Here is a 6,116-nt window from a genome sequence, read left to right on the forward strand (position 1 = left end):
TGCCACCACGTTCACGGGTCAACAGGGGGCAGCCGAGAGAGCGAGGTGCGTAGGGGTCGATGAAAGTAAACCCCTGCCCCCCCTCCCCGTGACCGGAGACTACCACACCTGACCCTCCACCCGTCCCTAAGGCCCCTTAAGATAAGACCTTCCAGAAGGTTCTGGGAGGGGGGGGGTTCAGGAGGGGAGGGGTGACCCCGACCTGGGGTTAAAAGCCCGGCCCCCTGGACTGGCCGGGCAGTGTTCACCAACTCAAGCCTGAAGACATCCGAAGACCTGAAGACTGGACCAGCACCCAGGGACCCTCAACCGAGGCTCTTGTTAGAGCCGGGTTGTAGCGGACCAGAGGTGAGCTCCCGTACCCTGTCTGGGACGGGTCGTCCAGTCTTCCTTTAACGCCGGGCTAAGGGACCTGTGGGTAGCAGAGCCCGGAGTGTGCAGGCTGCCATAGAAGGGAGGCTGTCACTCCCGGAGGCTATTGGGTGGAAGGGGCCGTACCCCTTCGTGTTACAGTAGTGTGAAGAGCCGAGTTCGAAAGAGTTATAATAAACGCGTTGCCTCAACCAGACGTCTCCGTGTGGTTAGTTAAGGACACAACGCTTATATAAAAGAGAATAGCCAGTGCGTTTTCAAAGTACCTTCTTTTTAGAGAAATAAATTTCGCGTGAGCCCACCGCATTAAAACAATGTTCAGCTGAGCGGGGCGAGCCACACGGAGTGGGGGGGGGTCACCTTATCTTTGTCACGTGCCGTAGCTCACGTGACTTCTGCCGCGACAATGTCTGGATGTTTTCGTCTGAGGACGACCGCTCGTGTTGCGATCGAAACGTCGCGATTTATTTTTTATAATTTAATTTTTTCGACCTACATCACTTTACTGAAAGAACCAAAGAGTATGAAAGACGTCTTGTCTGCTGATCTTGTTCATATCCGTGTACATCGATATCCCACATTGCTTACACGTACACACCACACACAATGAAACAAGAACGACTTCCGGGGATGGGCAAAGATCGAGGAATCTCTTTCAATGGAGCGAGTTAAGTGTGTTCGATTCAACATCTCTCTGTCCATCTGTGTCTCTGTTCTCCTCTGTGTCCCTCTCTCTCCGACTGTGTCTCTGTCGTCTCTGTATCTTTCTTTCTGTCTTCCTCTTGTCTGTGTCTGTCCACCTCTCTCTTGTCAGTCTCTGTGTGTGTCTCTATCAGCGTCTTTCCAACCGTATTCAACTACTGTCAGTAGCACGCGACTCAAACTTGCTCCGAGTCTCTTGTGTGTACGTGGACCTTATTTTGCACCGTATGTAGCCAACCGTGCTAATCTGTGGGTCTCTGTGTGAGTCTCTGTGTGTATCTGTAACTTATTTCGCACCGTACATAGCCGAACCTGCACAGGAGGAGCGGCAGGTATCTGTGGAGCTGTGGGCTGGGTACATCTGTCAGCAGGAGCGAGAGACAATGAAGCTCCCAAGCATTCACTACGTTACCAACATCATATTTGCACTCATAAATCACTTGCCTAATTGCCTCGGCAACTCGGTGTTTCGTATCGAATTTCATCTCAAACAATCGAAGGACCCCCCCCCCCCCCGCCAAGTGGCAGCTGCCCCTGTGTGGCACAAGGTGGCCCTACACCGGCCTGCACGTGGACATGAGTCTGTTGGTAGGGGGCGATCATTGACGCGCTATCTCCCTTGTGTAGTTTCTGAATAATGTTTGGAATTTCCACAATTTTGACCGTGACACCAACATGCAATGACCTGTGCGTTGTGAATGACACCGCTATGTTTTACATCTGCCGTTAAGCAGACTGCGCATATTTTTGTGAATGTTACTGGGGTAGCCAGGTGTGTCTGTCGGATTTGACCCTTGAACCTCTGCAATAAATAATGTGCTACCATATTCTTGGTTCTTTCAGTTGGCGCCGATGATAGCAGCCTCGGCCGGTTGGTGCGCCCTGTTTTGTCTGGTTTTGTCTTGTTTTGCTTGATTACCCGTGCTGGTGATAAGGGCCTGCTGTTCAGCACACCCGCGCTAGTGAGAGGGGCCTGCTGTTCAGCACACCCTCGCTGGTGAGAGAGGCCTGCTGCTCAGCACACTCGTGCTGGTGAGAGGGACCTGCTGTTCTGCACACCTGTGTTGGTGAGAGGGGCCTGCTGTTCAGCACACCCGTGCTGGTGAGAGAGGCTTGCTGTTCAGCACACCTGTGCTGGTGAGAGAGGCCTGCTGTTCAGCACACCCGTGCTGGTGAGAGAGGCTTGCTGTTCAGCACACCTGTGCTGGTGAGAGAGGCCTGCTGTTCAGCACACCCGTGCTGGTGAGAGGGGACTGCTGTTTAGCACACCTGTGCTGGTGAGAGGGGCCTGCTGTTCAGCACAATCGTGCCGGTGAGAGAGGCCTGCTGTTCAGCACACCCGTGATGGTGAGAAGATGGCGCCGATGATGGTAGCCTCAGCCGGTCAGTGCGCCCTGTTTTGTCTTGTCTGTTAATTCAGTGTTTTGCCAAGATTTTTGGAGTTCCCTAACAAGAGACAAACTTTTAACATCAGGGAAACAACTCCTGTGGATTTATTTCCCAACTTTCTGCTTCCAGCGGCAGAAAATGTGGGATTTCTAGTCATAGCTGCGCTAGGCTTTGCTCAAGCAGCGAAACGCCGCCCAAGAGGTAAATGGTCGGGGGCTCTTGTACGGCTATGCAGACGCGGGATCCGAACGTTGCTTCCGAACTTTTTCCTCTCCAACATACGTTCACTGTGCAACAATATGGACGAACTTCAGCTACTGATGGTGAAAAACAGAGACTTTCTTTCATCTTCTGTCTTGTGCTTCACAGAGACATGGCTGTGTGATTTGATTCCAGACACTGCGTTACAACTGGCAGGAGTCCATCTTGTAAGATTGGATCGTGACTCATCGGCAAGATGAAAAGTGGTGGTATTTGTTTTTACATTAACAGTGGCTGGTGTGTAGATGTCACAGTGATTCTGCAACATTGTTCTCCGCTCCTTGAATTATTTTTCATAAACTGTAAACCTTTCTACTTGCCTCGCGAGTTCGCGTCGCTCATTTTGGTCGGAGTTTACTTGCCGCCGGGTCCTCAGGTTAAAGAGGCCCATCGCATGCTCACCAACCAGATTCTGAGTGTGGAGCGAGCAAATCCAGATTCGCTGGTTATCGTACTTGGCGACTTTAACAAAGGTAATCTCAGCCACGAACTCCACAAATACATACAATTCATTAAATGCCCTACCAGAGAAGGGAACACTCTGGATCACTGCTACACTACAGTCAGTAGAGCCTACCACGCCGTCCCCCGAGCAGCACTGGGACACTCTGACCATGCCATGGTCCACCTGATTCCTGCATACAGGCAGAAACTATAGCTCTGTAAACCTGCTGTGAGGACATCTAAACAGTGGACCAGTGAGGCTGTGGAGGATTTGCAGGCGTGCTTGGACTGTACTAACTGGGATAAGTTCACGACTGCTATCAAGAGACTGGATGAACTCACAGAGGCTGTGACGTCGTACATCAGCTTCTGTGAGGACTGCTATATTCCAACACGTACCAGCGTGAACTTCAACAACAACAAGCCCTGGTTCTCAGCAAAGCTCAGAAGGTTGAGGTTGGAGAAGGAGGAAGCGTTTAGGAGTGGTGATAGAGACAGATTCAAGGAGACGAAGAACAGGTTTAGCAAGGCGGTGAGAGAGGCTAAACGACTGTACTCAGAGAGACTAAAACACCAGTTCTCTGCTAACGACTCTGCTTCTCTCTGGAGACCGCTCAGGCAGATCACCAACTACAAGCCCAGAGCCCCCCACACCACTAACGACTCCCGCCTGGCCAACGACCTGAACGAGTTCTACTGCAGATTTGAAAGACAATTGGACTGTCCTGAACTATCCCTTCCCACCCAAGAGGCCCCATTCCCCACCCCTACTACAGAGACAACTCTCTCCTTTCCGGAGGGAGAAGTTAATAGACTTTTCAAGAGGCAGAACCCACGCAAAGCAGCTGGGCCGGACTCTGTCTCTCCAGCCACCCCCAGGCACTGCGCTGACCAGCTGTCTCCGGTGTTTACCAACATCTGTTAACACCTCCCTGGAGACATGCCATGTACCAGCCTGTCTCAAGTCCTCCACCATCATCCCTGTGCCCAAAAAGCTAAGGCCAACAGGACTAAATGATTATAGACCGGGCGCCCTTACCTCTGTGGTAATGAAGTCTTTTGAGCGCCTGGTCCTGGCACACCTCAAAGCCATCACAGACCCTCTCCTGGACCCCCTTCAGTATGCCTACACAGGTCTGTGGACGACGCAGTTAACATGGCCCTCCACGTCATCCTACAGCATCTGGACTCCCGAGCATCCTACACCAGGATCCTGTTTGTGGACTTCAGCTCTGCCTTCAACACCATCATCCCTGCCCTGCTTCAGGACGAGCTCTTCCAGCTGAACGTGCCCGACTCCACCTGCAGGTGGATCACAGACTTCCTGTCTGACAGGAAGCAGTACATTAAGCTGGGAACACAAGTCTCTGACTCCAGGTACATCAGCACCGGAACTCCTCAGGGCTGCGTCCTTTCCCCACTGCTCTTCTCCCTGTACACCAACAGCTGCACCTCCAATCATCTGTCCGTCAAACTCTTGAAGTTTGCGGATGACACCACCCTCATTGGGCTGATCTCTGGTGGGGATGAGTCTGACTATGGGTGGGAAGCTGACAACCTGGTGACCTGGTGTAGCCAGAACAACTTAGAGCTAAATGCTCTAAAGACAGTTGAGATGGTTGTGGACTTCAAGAAAAATACAGCCCCACTTACCCCCATCACCCTGTGCGACTTCCCAGTCAAAACTGTAGAGTCCTTCCGTTTCCTGGGCACTATTCTCTCCCGGGACCTCAAGTGGGAAGTGAACATCAGCCCTTTCACCAAGAGAGCTCAACAGATGATGTACTTCCAACGGCAGCTGAATAAATTCAACCTGCCAAAGACAATGATGGTGCACTTCTATACAGCAATCATTGAATCCATCCTCACCTTCTCCATAACCGTCTGGTACGCTGCTGCCACTACCAAGGACAAGAGCAGACTGCAGCATATCATCCACACTCCCGTCGCTCCAGAAGGACTCTGACCCAATTCTCCCTCCTCCCCCATTATGTCCCCAAAGCCCGTTAACCCCCGGGTCACATGACGTCATCCTGACCATCCAATCAAATCCTCTTTTCCGGCCGTTTTGAGCGCTCTGGCCGTTGGTGGGGGGGGGGGGGGGGGTCGCGTCATCCCCCCCCTCCTTCCCATTGTCTCTGTGCCTGCGTTCCTCGCCGGTGACTCACCGATAATCCCCTTGGCCCCTCCCACTTAAGTCAACTTCTTATCTGCCTCGAGGCTTTTCCCTCCCACCCCACTGTTTACCCTTACGCTGGGTACTGGCTGAAGGTCCCACCCCCCCCCCCCCCCCCCCGTGTTGTGAATGCTTCAATGCGGCCGGCCTGTAAAGCTCCACGCCCCCCTTTTTGGTGGGGCCGCCAGTTAATCCGGTCTGGGGGGCTCAGCCAATTTCCTGGTCCGGGGAAACCGTGGAACGTCCCTGCTAGTGGAGTTCTCGGGTGAAAACCCATCGTACCAGGTGATCCCTCCCCGAGACCCTACGGGGGTGCATGTAAGTGTTTAGTGGGACGTGCGTTCGTGGGGGGGGGAGGGGGGGGAGAGCACGTGGAGAGGGTAGCGCCGACCGAGCTGCTCCGCTGCGGTGGCACCACACAATCTACCAACCCTCGAGGACCTGCACACCTCGAGGAGCATGAGGCGAGCGAGGAAGATTTGTGGCTGATTCCTCCCACCCTGGACACTTCTCTGTTCCAGCTACTCCCCACCGGCAGAAGGCTGCGGTCCATCGGGACCAAAACCTCACGCCACAAAAAACAGTTTCTTCCCATCCGCTGCTGGCCTCTTCCACAAGGCCAAGGGCTTACACTGACTTTAACATTTTATCTAAAAAATGACACCTTGCCATACTTACACTATGTTACCATATTTGTATTTTTTTATTTTTAGATTGTATCTTACAGCTACTTTATATTAAATATTTATTCAATATTTTACATACTTTTAGC

At 52.5% G+C, this 6,116-nt stretch overlaps 1 protein-coding gene across 1 annotated transcript in view; it reads right to left on the reverse strand.

Annotated features, from left to right (window-relative positions):
- Positions 1-6,116, reverse strand: part of LOC116957256 (uncharacterized) — a 631,244-nt gene that overhangs the window by 167,359 nt on the left and 457,769 nt on the right. The gene's annotated exons all lie outside the window — the stretch shown is intronic.

The sequence above is a fragment of the Petromyzon marinus genome, chromosome 71, assembly GCF_048934315.1.
Source record: "Petromyzon marinus isolate PM22_M1 ecotype Great Lakes invasive population chromosome 71, UKy_Petmar_22M1.pri1.0, whole genome shotgun sequence".
NCBI classification, from domain to species: Eukaryota; Metazoa; Chordata; class Hyperoartia; order Petromyzontiformes; family Petromyzontidae; genus Petromyzon; species Petromyzon marinus.